The 12,761-nt window shown below is 43.4% G+C and overlaps 1 protein-coding gene across 4 annotated transcripts in view; it reads left to right on the forward strand.

Annotated features, from left to right (window-relative positions):
• The first annotated feature begins 11,230 nt into the window (after positions 1 to 11,230).
• SANBR (SANT and BTB domain regulator of CSR) overlaps positions 11,231 to 12,761 on the forward strand; it is a 65,887-nt gene continuing 64,356 nt past the window's right edge. For 3 of the 4 annotated variants that reach the window (XM_012477264.2, XM_012477263.3, XM_012477266.3), the window contains exon 1: positions 11,232 to 11,331. The gene's annotated coding sequence lies outside the window, so the exon portion shown is untranslated. Of the gene's footprint in view, positions 11,332 to 12,761 lie in introns of all 4 variants that reach the window. The other variant, XR_001111508.3, reaches the window with a different exon arrangement.

A 12,761-nucleotide genomic window follows, 5' to 3' on the forward strand; every position in this document is an offset into this window, starting at 1 on the left:
TTGACTTTTAAAAGATAAATTGTTAATGCAGGATTAGAATTAATATGAAGTCTCTTTTTAATATTGTATATATTACCTACTGCAAACTAACATGTCTGTTTCTTTGGATTTAAAGAAAAAGAATACATTTATATAAAATTACCTACAGGTGAGTTAAATGAAAAGACTTCATACCTAGATTTTGGGAGATCTAGATTCTAGTTTAGACATCACTGCTTACTGTAAGATTTAAGTCCTATTATTTATTTTTCAGTTTCCTAATTTATAATAATGGGGATAGCTGCTACATCTGCCTCACATGAAAGTGCTTTTTATTTTTTTAATTTTGAGATGGAGTTTTGCTTTTCTCTTCCGGGCTGGATAGCGTGCAGTGGCGCGATCTCAGCTCACTTCAGTCTTCACCTCCCATGTTCAAACCATTCTCCTGCCTCAGCCTTCTGAGTAGCTGGGATTACAGGCACCCACTACCATGCCCAGCTAATTTTTGTATTTTTAGTAGAGATGGGGTTTCACCACATTAGCCAGGCTGGTCTCGAACTCCTGACCTTAGGTGATCCGTTCACCTTGGCCTCCCAAAGTGCTGGGATTACAGGTGTGAGCCACCACACCTGGCCCAAAAGTGCTTTTTATTTTTTATTTTTTGAGAGAAGGTCTGGCTCTGTCACCCAGGATGGAGTGCAGTGGTGTGATCTCAGCTCACTGAACCCTCCACCTCCTAGGCTCAAACTGTCCTCCCACTCAGCCTCCCAAGTAGCTGGACTAAAGACGTGTACCACCATGCCTGGCTAATTTTTGTATTTTTTTTTTGTAGAGATGGGGTTTCACCATGTTGCCTAGGCTGGTCTCAAACTGGTGAGCTCAAGTGATCTGCCTGCCTCTCTGCCTGCAAAGTGCTACGATTACAGGCACCAGCCACTGTTCCCAGCCAAGAAATTCTTTATATATTGTAGATATCATGTTCTTGTCAAGTTTATATGTTGGAAATAACTTGACATTTGTTCATTCTTTGTTGTTTTTCATAGAATAGAAATCCCTCCAGTGGTTTATGTTTTTTAGGTCTTGTTCTTTTTTTGTTTGTTTGTTTTTTGAGACGGAGTTTCGCTCTTGTTACCCAGGAGGCTGGCGTGCAATGGCACAGTCTTGTCCCACTGCAGCCTCCTTCTCGAGGATTCTAGTGATTCTCCTGCCTCAGCCTCCCATATAGCTGGGATTACAGGCGCCCGCCACCACGCCCAGCTAGTTTTTGTTTTGTTTTGTTTTGTTTTGCTTTTGAGACAGAGTCTCCCAGGAATGCAGTGGTACAGTCTCCGCTTACTGCAGCCTCCACCTCCCGAGTTCAAGCAATTCTCCTGCCTCAGCCTCCCAAGTAGCTGGGACTACAGGTGCCCGCCACCATGCCCAGCTAATTTTTTGTATTTTTAGTAGAGACAGGTTTCACCACATTAGCCAGAATGGTCTTGATCTCCTGACCCTGTAATCTACCCGCCTTGGCCGCCCAAAGTGCTGGGATTACAGGCGTGAGCCGCTGCACCTGGCCAATTTTTGTATTTTTAGTAGAGACGGGGTTTCACCATTGTTGGCTAGGCTGGTCTCAAATTCCTGACCTTAGGTGATCCACCTGCCTTGACCTCCCAAAGTGCTGGGATTACACGTGTGAGCCACCCCGCCTGGCCTTAGATCTTGTTCTATCAGTTTTATAGTTGTATCATTTACATTTAGGTCTTAAATTTAATTGGAATTAATTTTTGGATATAGTATGAGGTATGAATTCAAGTTTTTCTCCATCTAGTCATTAAAAGGAAAGGGTTAACAAAACTTCTCTTGCTCTGGGGAAAAATGATCTTGGGTTTACTTTGTTTAGCAGTTTCTTTGAAAATCTGCAAAGTTAAGATAAATATGGGAAGTCAACTCTTTACCAGGCAATCTTTTTTGTTTGTTTTAACTGTAAAAATACAAAGCACATATGTTGACTTCTCTGAGTAAGATATGAAACCAGGACCAGGCACGGTGGCTCACACCTATAATTCCAGCACTTAGGGAGGCCAAGGCAGGCGAATCACGAGATCAAGAGATTGAGACCATTCTGGCCAACATGGTGAAACCCCATCTCTACTAAATATGCAAAAATAAGCTGGGTGTGGTGGCACGCGCCTGTGATCCCAGCTACTCCAGAGGCTGGAGCAGGAGAATTGCTTGAACCTAGGAGGCAGACGTTGCAATAACCTGAGATCGAGCCGTTGGACTCCAGCCTGGTGACAAAGCAAGACCGTGTCTCAAAAAAAAAAAAAAAGGTATGAAACCGGTAACCAAGCTTGTTCTTGTTACAGGGACCTGGAACTTACCTTGAGATGTTTTTACAAGATTGTGCTTCCTATCACACACGAGGCTTACCTAAGGAGGATGCTCTCCTCTGTATGCCAGTTGTTTACTATGCTATATATCCTTATACCAACCTAAGTGACCTTGGTGCCAAGTTACATTCTTTTGGGTTTTCTGAGTGAATGTCTGCAGAGCATGCCAAGTAGGATTGCAGTCAGTTTTTCTAACACCATCTACTAAATAATCTATATCGTCCCATTTCATTACATTCCAAGTTCCATAAGCATAAACTGCATGGGGCTCTCTGTTTTGTTGGTATATGTCAGTTTCTTCCCCAGTACAACATTGTCTTTTTTATTTTTTTGAGACAGAATCTCGCTCAGTCTCCCAGGCTGGGGTGCAGTGGTGTGAACTTGGCTCACTGCACTTTCCGCCTTCCGGATTCAAGGAATTCTCCTGCCTCAGCCTCCCAAGTAGCTGGGGCTACAGGTCAATACCACTATGTCCAGCCAATTTCTGTGGTTTTTTTTTTTTTTTTTTGAGTAGAGATGGGGTTTCACCATGTTGGCCAGGCTGATCTCGAGCTCCTGACCTCAAGTGATCTGCCTGCCTCGGCCTCCCGAAGTGCTGAGATTAGAGGTATGAGCCACTGCACCTCGCCTGGCTCTTCCCTCACAGTCTTTTTTTTTTTAGATGAAGTTTTGTCTTACTGCCCAGGCTAGAGTGCAATGGTGCGATCTGGGCTTACTGCAGCCTCCGCCTCCCAGGTTCAAGCGATTCTCCTACCTCAGCCTCTAGAGTAGCTGGGATTACAGTACTTCTCTTTTGTTCATTTGGCCAAGTTGTCAGTCTGCATTTAACACTAATCATGGTAGCAGACATTTTTAATCTTATTTCTCCTTTAGAGTCTAAAGTTGCTGTATTAACTCGTGATGTTTGCTGTGAGTTTTACACTAGTCTTTATGGAAAACTTTTTTATAGCTAATTTAAATCTGCATTAGCAGGGCCAGGTGCGGTGGCTCACACATGTAATCCCAGAACTTTGGGAGGCTGAGGCAGGCAGATAGTTGGAGCTCAGGAGTTCTATACCAGCTTGGGCAATGTGGTGAAACTCCATCTCTACAAAAAGTAAAATTAACCAGGCACAGTGGCATGTCCCTGTAGAACCAGCTACTTGGGAGGCTGAGGGGAAGATTGCTTGAGTCCAGGAAGTCAAGGATGCAGTGAGCCTTGGTCGTGCCACTGCACTTCAGCCTGGGTGACAGAATGAGACCTTGTCTCAAAAACATAAAAATTCATTTGTCTAGATGATTTTTGGTTTCTCACCTTTAGTAATAGTAAGTAATATGGTAGATGACATTGCTTTTTCTGATATTAAACCTTTGTATTCTTACTTGATAAAGTTTTTAAGGAAATAATTTTATCAAATATATACATATGAAAGAGTATGGAAGTGATTAAAATAAAAAGGGTGGCATGCAGAAACCTAGCTATATTCAGAAAAGGCAGTATTACCACTATTTGGTGAGGTGTGCTAGGTGACAATAACTTGAAAAGAGGCAGTAGTAGGTCATAAGACTGGCTTCAGTTCCTCTGAGAATTTACAAGAGCCTTTTCTGGGGAGGTCATTGGGCAAGGCCCTGAGCAAATTCTGAGAAACATTGGGTTATCCATAATTAGTGTATTTTGAAAGGTGTGCTGGCTACTGGAGCACACCTGTCTAGGATTAACTCCACAGAGGACTTGCTTCTGCCTCTGCTGGCAGTGTGGGAGTACCACCATTCTGGAACCACTTCAGTCCTCGCTTGAAGGTTATGCGTAAGGATGGGAAACCATGAACAGCTTTTGCCCACTCTACTTTGTGGTGCAGTGCTCAACTGCTAGGCCATTATGGGCATCCACCCTCAGGGCACCCATACCCCCTCTCTTCTCACTGCAGTTTCCCAGCTCACTGGTTTTGATTGATTTGGGGCCCCCTCTTCCCACTTCTCTGAGACCAGCGGTGCTTTAATGTGTCCCAGTCAGGGTCTTCCTTGTTCACCAAAAAAGTTTCCCATGTAGCCTATCACACCAGAAGTAGAAGTTCCTCCAAATTCCAGACTCTAATAGCCAATTATTACAAAGGAAATCAGTAATACCTGCTGGTGTTGGGGTGTTTGGTTTTTTAACTATTAAGAATATTTACTATCCCAGCTACTCAGGAGGCTGAGGCAGGAGAATTGCCTGAACCCAGGAGGCGGAGGTTGCGGTGAGCCGAGATCGCGCCATTGCACTCCAGCCTGGGTAACGAGCGAAACTCCGTCTCAAAAAAAAAAAAAAAAAAAAAAAAAAAAAAAAAAAAAGAATATTTACTTTAAAAAATGAATCCATAGTTTGAAATTAACTGGGAGATATGTCTTAATGGGATATGAGCAAGGAATGGAGGATATTAGAAAATAAAACTTAATAGCAAGCGTGTGTGTTTCAACAAGGCTATGTATTTCATTTTATTTATCTCATTTTGCCACAGATCCTCATAGACCCTTAAATTGAGATGGGCATTTGAAACTCTGCTTTAATACTTAGGAAGATTCCTAAGTGCCTTCTGACAAAAGTTGATATAATAGTGTAGTTTTATGTATTTTTGTAGTCTATGGTACTCTTATTTGAAATTCTTTGAAAATTATTCATATATGATGTATGGCAACTAAACTCATAAATTTATTGGAAAAACCCACTCTTCAACCATTATCTTAATGATTAAATGTGTTTTTCCATCTGTATGTGAAAACATAAAAACTTTTAAAGCAATGAAAATGGGCTGCTTAATATGAATGGTAAACACATTTTCCATTTGAAACTTGTTAATATTCATTTTGATCTGCCTCCTGGGCTGAAGCTATCCTCCCACCTCATCCTCCCATCTCGCTGGGACTACAGACACAAACCACCACGTCTGTCTCATTTTTTTTGCATTTTTTATAGAGATGGGGTTTTGCCGTGTTGCAAGACTGGTCTTGAACTCATACACTCAAGCAATCCTCCCACCTCAGCCTCCTGAAGTGCTGGGATTACAAGTGTGAGCCACCCTGCCTGGCCTATACTTAGTTTCCTTAGAGAATTTAACCTGTGTATCTCAGTTTCTTCATCTGTAAAACGGGGATGATAATCATACCTACTTCATTAAGTTGTTGAGAGAGCCAAACAATGCTGTATATTATGCACTTAACAGAGCACTTGGCATAAAGTAAGGGCTTAATATAAACTTGTTAAAAGAGGTAATAACCATATTAACAAGATGCAGTTTTGAATCAGGAGCTATCTTTAAGGACTAAAGGCCTGCTAAGGGAATCAGGTGGAACAGTGTCTATCTAGGAATAGAAATATTCTTGAACAGCAGCCTATTAGAAGAATAGGAAAGTCTCTGTTTCTAGCACAGGTACTGAGAGACAAAGGGGAAAAATATTGTTCAATAGTAAGCAGTCAGTAGAAGCTTGATAGGCTTGGGGGAAAAAAGTAAGCAGTCAAGATTCTGCAGTGTTAGGTATGGAACTACCACACACATATACACATAAGGGATGACATGTAGGACTTGTAGTCTCAACACTTGGCATCTCAATTTACGAAAATATTATAAACAGGGGCCTCTACTTTTGGTAGTGAAAAAGCTCCATGCTGGAACATAACTATCAGAGACACTTGGAACATGAACATGGCCTCTAACACATACCCTTTTAATTTCTTACCTTGAAGTAGATGAAAAAAATTGTTTGTTGATACCTTTTACTTTTCCACATTTTGTTGTTTTGTACAACCCTATGCCTTGCCATGGAGAAAAAGATGTTTAATTTTAAATCTCGTTCTCAGGTAATGTTTAGTAGTAGCTGGAGTCTCAAAGGCATTTAAATTTATTTTTATTGCCTTTTATTCATAAACATTTAGTTGTGTGATTTTTTTTTTCCTGTGAATGGGGTTTCTTTTTAGTTTCACATTTCACTGTAATTTAAAATGTTTCAAAAATGTATTCTAATGAAGTAAAAATAGAAATCTGGGTAGCATATAATCCTTGAAATTAAGCTGTTGTGTAGGGACTGCTAATTGACACCAGTATTCACTCCCATAATTTAAAAGTGGAACCCTCCCACATTTTATTTGGCTACACAGCTGCTCAGAATCTAGATTTTCTAGCCACCTCATTTGTAGTTAAGTTCTAGCCAATAGGATTGTAAGTGGAAGTGATGCATATGACTTTGGGATAATGTCCTTAAAAGTACTGGGGCATGCAACAGGTACATGAAAAAATGCTCAACATCACTAATCATAAGGGAAATGCAAATTAAAGCCACAATGAGACATTACCTCATGAACCTGTTAAAATGGCCATCAAAAAGACAAAAGGTAGGTGTTGGCAAGGGTGTGGAGAAAAGGGAAGTCTTGCACATTGTTGGTAGAAATGTAAATCAGTTCAGGGAAAACAGTTATGGAGATTCCTAAAGAAAATAAAAAATAGAACTACCGGATCATCCAGCAATCCCACTATGGGATATAAATCCAAGGAAAATGATATCAGTATGTCAAAGAGATACCTGCTTTCTTGTGTTCATTGCAGGATTATTCACAAGAGCCAAGATAAGGAATCATCTAAGTGTTCATCAACTGGTGAACAGATAAAATGTGGTACACATACATAAGGGAATACTATTGAGCCTTCAAAAAAGAAGGAAATCTTGTCATTTTTGGCAACATGAATGAACCTGGAGGACATTTTGTTGAGTGAGCCAGGCACAGAAAGACAAGTACCACATGATGTCGTCTGGAATCTAAAAAAGTTAAAGGCAGAGAGTAGATTGGTGGTTACTAGGAGATGTGTGTGTGGTGGGGTGGGAGTGGGGAGATTCGGAGTTACTAGTCAAAGCATACAACATTTTAGGAATAAGTTCAACACAAATATTGTAGAACACGGTGACCATAGTTAATAACAATGCAGTGCCTGTAGTCGGAGCGATTAGGGAGGCTAGGGCAGGAGGATCACTTGAGCCCAGGAGTTCAAGGCTGCAGTAAGCCCTGATCACACCACTGCACTCCAGCCTGGCTACAGAGCGAGACCTGACTCCAAAAACAAACAACAATGTGTATTTAAAAATTGCCAGCCAGGCGCGGTGGCTCACACCTCTAATCCCAGCACTTTGAGAGGCCGAGACTGGCAGATCACCAGGTCAGGAGATCGAGACCATCCTGGCTAACACAGTGAAACCTCGTCTTTACTAAAAATACAAAAAATTAGCCTGGCATGGAGGCACGAGCCTGTAATCCCAGCTTCTCGGGAGGCTGAGGCAGGAGAATTGCTTGAACCCGGGAGGCAGAGGTTGCAGTGAGCCGAGATCGTGCCATTGCATTCCAGCCTGGGTGATGAGCAAGACTCCGTCTCAAAAAGAAAAAAAAGAAAATTGCCAAGAGAGATTTTAAGTGTTTTCACAAGTATGTGAGGTAATGCATATGTTAATCAGCTTTATTTAGCCATTTCACAATGTATACATATTTGAGCAGTATGTTGTATGCCATAAATATATATAATTTTTGTCAATTTAAAAAATAGATTTCTTATAGACAAGGAAACAGCAGATAAAGACCAAAAAAAAAAAAAAAATAGATTTTTTTAAAAGTACTGGAGCATGCATTTCCCTTGCCCTGCCTCTCCTTTTGTTGAGGTAGGAGTGAGAATTCTGAAGCCATTTCAGATGTTGGGAGACAAGTTGTCAAGTTTGACAAAGCAGCTATATCAGCCCTGGACCACCCACCTCTGTAATTTAAGAAATAAAGAAACTTTCATTGTGTTTAAGCCACTGTGTTTTGGGTCTTTTTATTAAAACAACTTAGACTGTACTAAAACTAATAGAAGGATGAGCTTCTGAACACAAAGGGGTTAGACTTGGTGAGAAGGGGGAATTGGAGGAAAGCCTTAGGTGAAATTGCCCATTCTGTATAAAGGGCCTCAAGGAGGAACATCTGTACAATGGATAAGAAAGATTCTTCCTTGGGCAAAAGTCATTGAACCTATTGAGTTGGCCATTTGGCCTTGGACAAGTCACTTAAACTTTCTCTGTATTTGAGACTTAAATTGAAAAAAATTGAAGAAGTTGGCCTCTCAAAGATCCTTTCTAGCTATCATTTCATAAATGTATGTTGTTCTAGAAAAGGGAGTAATGAGAAAGCTTGAGACAGTATCAGAATTGATCCTGAGGTGCTTACTAGTAAGTGGATCCACAACAGGAGCCAGAACAGATATTATGGAGTGGGTCCAGTACAGTTTTATTATCTTCAATCTCTGATTACAAACTGGTGTTTTTTTTTTTTTTTTTTGAGACAGGGTCTTGCTGTGTCACCCAGGCTAGATTGCAGTGGCGTAAGCGCAGCTTACTGCAGCCTCAACCTCCCAGGCTCAAATGATTCTTCTGCTTCAGCCTCACGAGTAACAGGGACTATAGGCACACGCCACCACACCTGGCTAATTTTTGTATTTTTTGTAGCGACAGGGTTTCACCATGTTGCCCAGGCTGGCAAACTGGTTAACTGACCTAGTGTCTTTTCGTTGAACCTCACTAAAAGCTAGGAATGGTAGCCAACACAAACTCACATTCTGGCCTTTTCTACACACTTTCCTCAGAGCTATATATGGGCTTGATCTGCCTTCCAAGTTGATACAGGTGACACTTTTCCCTAATACATTTGGGAAGTCACTGATCTTCTGACCTGCAGTATGTTTCCACCTGCTAACCTATGCCATATATATCTTAGATCTTTGTTATAGTAGGTAGCACATCACTTTCAGGGACCAACTTTCTCTTCTATGGAACACACTAAGCCACTGTAGCAAAAAGACTAAAAAGTACCGTAGTTAAAACAAGATAAACATTTTTTCTCATGTAACAGACCAGAGGTATGCTCTGCTTCAGAAGTTAATTCAGGGTCTGGGTTCCTTTTGTATTATGCTCCACAGTTCCTTATGTGTTATTCTTGTTGTTGTTGTTTTTGAGATGGAGTCTCACTCTGGCCCAGGCTGGAGTGCAGTGGCACCATCTCGGCTCACCGCAACCTCTGCTTCTCTGGTTCAAGTGATTCTGCCGCCTCAGCCTCCCCAGTAGCTGGTATTACAGGTACCCGCCACCACGCCTGGCTAATACTTGTATTTTTAGTAGAGATGAGGTTTCACCATGTTGGCCAGGCTGGTCTTGAACTCCTAACCTCAAGTGATCTTCATGCCTCAGCCTCCCAAAATTCTGGGATTACAGTGTGAGCTACTGGGCCCAGCCCCTTATGCATTATTCTTGTTCTCATGGTTTTAAAAGTACCACCTCATAACTGAGTACCAGCCTATGTGAAAGAAGAAAGAGGTGAAATAGAGGGCAAGCAGTTTCTCTTTAAGAATTTACCTGGCCAGGCTCATGCCTATAATCCCAGCACTTTGGGAGGCCAAGGTGGGTGGATAACATGAGGTCAGGAGTTTGAGACCAGCCTGGTCAACATGGTGAAACCCTGTCTCTACTAAAAATACAAAAATTAGCTGGGCATGGTGGCACACACCTGTAATCCCAGCTACTCAGGAGGCTGAGGCAGGAGAATTGCTTGAACCTGGAGGTGGAGGTTGCAGTGAGCTGAGATCACACCATTGCACTCCAGCCTGAGCAACAGTGCGAGACTTGGTCTCAAAAAAAAAAAAAAAATTACCTAATCTAAGATCTCCTGGTAAAACACTTGCCTAACTTTAATTTTTTTTTTTTTTTTTTTTGATAGGGTCTCGCTCTGCTGCCCATCCTGGAGTGCAGTGGTGCAAACATGGCTCACTGTGGCCTCAACCTCCTGGGCTCAAGTAGTCCTCCCACCTCAGCCTCCTATGTAGCTAGGACCACAGGCATGTGCCACCATGCCTGGCTAACTTAAATTTATTTTATTTTATTTTATTTTTCTGTAGAGACAGGGTCTCACTTTGTTGTCCAGGCTGTGCTCAAGCAATCCTCCCATCTTGGTCTCCCTAAATGTTGGGATTATGGGATAACAGGTGTGAGCCACCGTACCACTTTAATGTCTTTGTGGAACAAAAATAGTAAAAGATCTGCAGAAGTCACAGGTGATGCAATTGGAAAAAAACTCCTGACATTCTATACTGTGAACCACTTAATCTCTATTTAATCATCAGCTCTCATAGTAATTACTGATTTGGATAAGGCTTTACTTTTTCTGTTCTTTCTAATCCTAATATTTAATTTTTGTTCTCAGAATAATCCAAATGGAAATTAGAAATGTTGAGATGTAGCATTTACCTTACAATATTGAGCTGTTTGCATTTTACTAGACACCCATAGTAGTAGTTTTCACAATCACACACACACACCCCTATTCATGTATGAAAACCGAATTTGTAATCAAGAGCTATTTACATTTTTAAAGAGCTACCTCCTGGTAAAGACACTTAGGGTCCTTACCCAAAGACCTTGGTCTAAGAGATACTTCTGGTGTCCCTCGCGATCTTCCCGCCCTACCTAAGCGATGTACCAAATGACCTGCACCAAGAACAATTTCATCCATTCTTTAATCACAGTTCTTTTACGTGTGTCACCTAAGATCAGGTTCCTAGGATCTGGTTGCTAAGAGACAAGACGCTGGGAGGGTGGGGACGCTGCATTGCGACACGCCAGGGAGTGAATACCAGAGGGGGGAAGGAGAAGGAGCGAGTAAGGCGAGGCGACAGCCAGCCGTCGCCGCCCGTCCGGCTCCCTCCCGCCGGGCATGAGCTCGGCGCTCATTGGCTCCGCCGCTGCGGCGCTGGCCCGCGATTGGCCGGGCGGCGTCGGCTCGGCGCTCCCCCGCCCCACGGCGCTGGTCCCCTCAGCCGCCTGCTAGAGGGCGGGGGCGGGGTGTGAGGCGTCGCGGCCCGGGTTGCGGACCGGTTTGCCGCAGCTTCGGGGCGTGAGCGCGGGCGGTGTCAGCCACTGCAGGTAACAGAGGCGCTGCGAGGGCCGTCGTGGCCCTGTGGAGGTGAGCGAGATGCTGAGGGGGGCTCGGTTACCCACCGCAGGGCGGGAAGTGCGGCATGGGGCGGTACCACTCTCAGCCCGCCGGCTCCCCCCGCGGCTCCCCACCCACGGCGGCCCGGGCCGGGGTCCCACTCTCCCAAACGCCCCCGAACGCCCGGTGCACAGCCTCAGCCGGCTGCGCCCCGAGCAGCCCGCCGGCCCGCGTCCAGTCACCCGCAGGGTCCAAGTGTCTGCAGACCGTCCCGTCCGCGCACAGCGGAGAGAACCCCAGCTTCTGCGCGCCGGGCCTCTGCCCGCCTCGCCCCGCTGCCCGGCGCCTTTGTCCGCCCCGCGCCCCTGGAGTTTCTGTTCCTCCACGGGCGGAAGCGGGGCCGGAAGGTCTGGGGATTCCCCGAGGACGCGATGCGCAGTGAGCCTCCGGGCCCAAGATTTGAAGGGCTTTGCTCTCATCCCGGGCCTGGGATGTGATTTTACTTTCTCCTCCAGCTGCCTCCGATCTCCTTTGTGGCCAGAGGTCAGGAAGCGTGGGCAGAACAATGCTTCAACCTGGTCTGGGATGACTCGGTGTTACCTCTGCCTTCTGTTAGGCCAGAGGCCTTTGACCTGCCGACCTGCCTGCCTGCCTGCCTGCCCGCCCCACGGGCTCCCCCGCCCCGCCGCCCCGCCTTCCCATCTTTCCACTGCCTAAGGAAAAACGTCTCTGTCTCCAAGAGCTTTTTTTTTTCTATTTGAAATAAGAAAAACAAATATGCCAGATTCCTGTTGTGGACCTCTATCTGATGTGGAAGTGACTTAGGCTAGTCTTACTAATATATAGATATTAAATACATAAACCAAGAGAAGGGGATGGGGGAGGAGAGGGCAAGTGTGTTCTTAAAAAGTGAAGTCTGTTAAACAAATTGGATTTTTATGTTTGGTAAATAACGTATTTTACCTTAAATATTTTCGAGATTTTGATATTTTATGAATGGGAGTAGATTTCATGGTAATTTGAACTTTTAACTTTTTCTTATTGTCACCGTTTTTGATAAATTTATACTTTGTTTCCAGAATGAGGTACACTGTCACAGCTATTTCAGGATAATTTATGTTTTATTAAGGATTATCCATCAATGCTCTGCCTTTTACACTTAAATTCAGACTCTATGATTTATTGGACATTCAATTAACTAGAAGTAATGCTGGGAAGTCTTCCCTTGCCTAGTATGATTCCGTTGTATAAAGAGAAGGTCAACAGAAAAACTTTTTTTCACATTTAGATGATTTAAAGTACTCTTAAACATGTATAGCATAAATGAGTGTCACATTTGAAATATACTTACAAGCATTAAGTGTTTGACGAGGGTAATGTTTTTGAAATTTTAAATGAATCTCTTTGGAAGTGAAGAGAAAACAGCTCTCAGGGAAGATTCTTGGCCCCGAATTCCATTT

The sequence above is a fragment of the Aotus nancymaae genome, unplaced genomic scaffold (genome assembly GCF_030222135.1).
Source record: "Aotus nancymaae isolate 86718 unplaced genomic scaffold, 86718_ANA_hifiasm-v0.15.2.pri h1tg000057l, whole genome shotgun sequence".
Lineage (NCBI taxonomy): Eukaryota > Metazoa > Chordata > Mammalia > Primates > Aotidae > Aotus > Aotus nancymaae.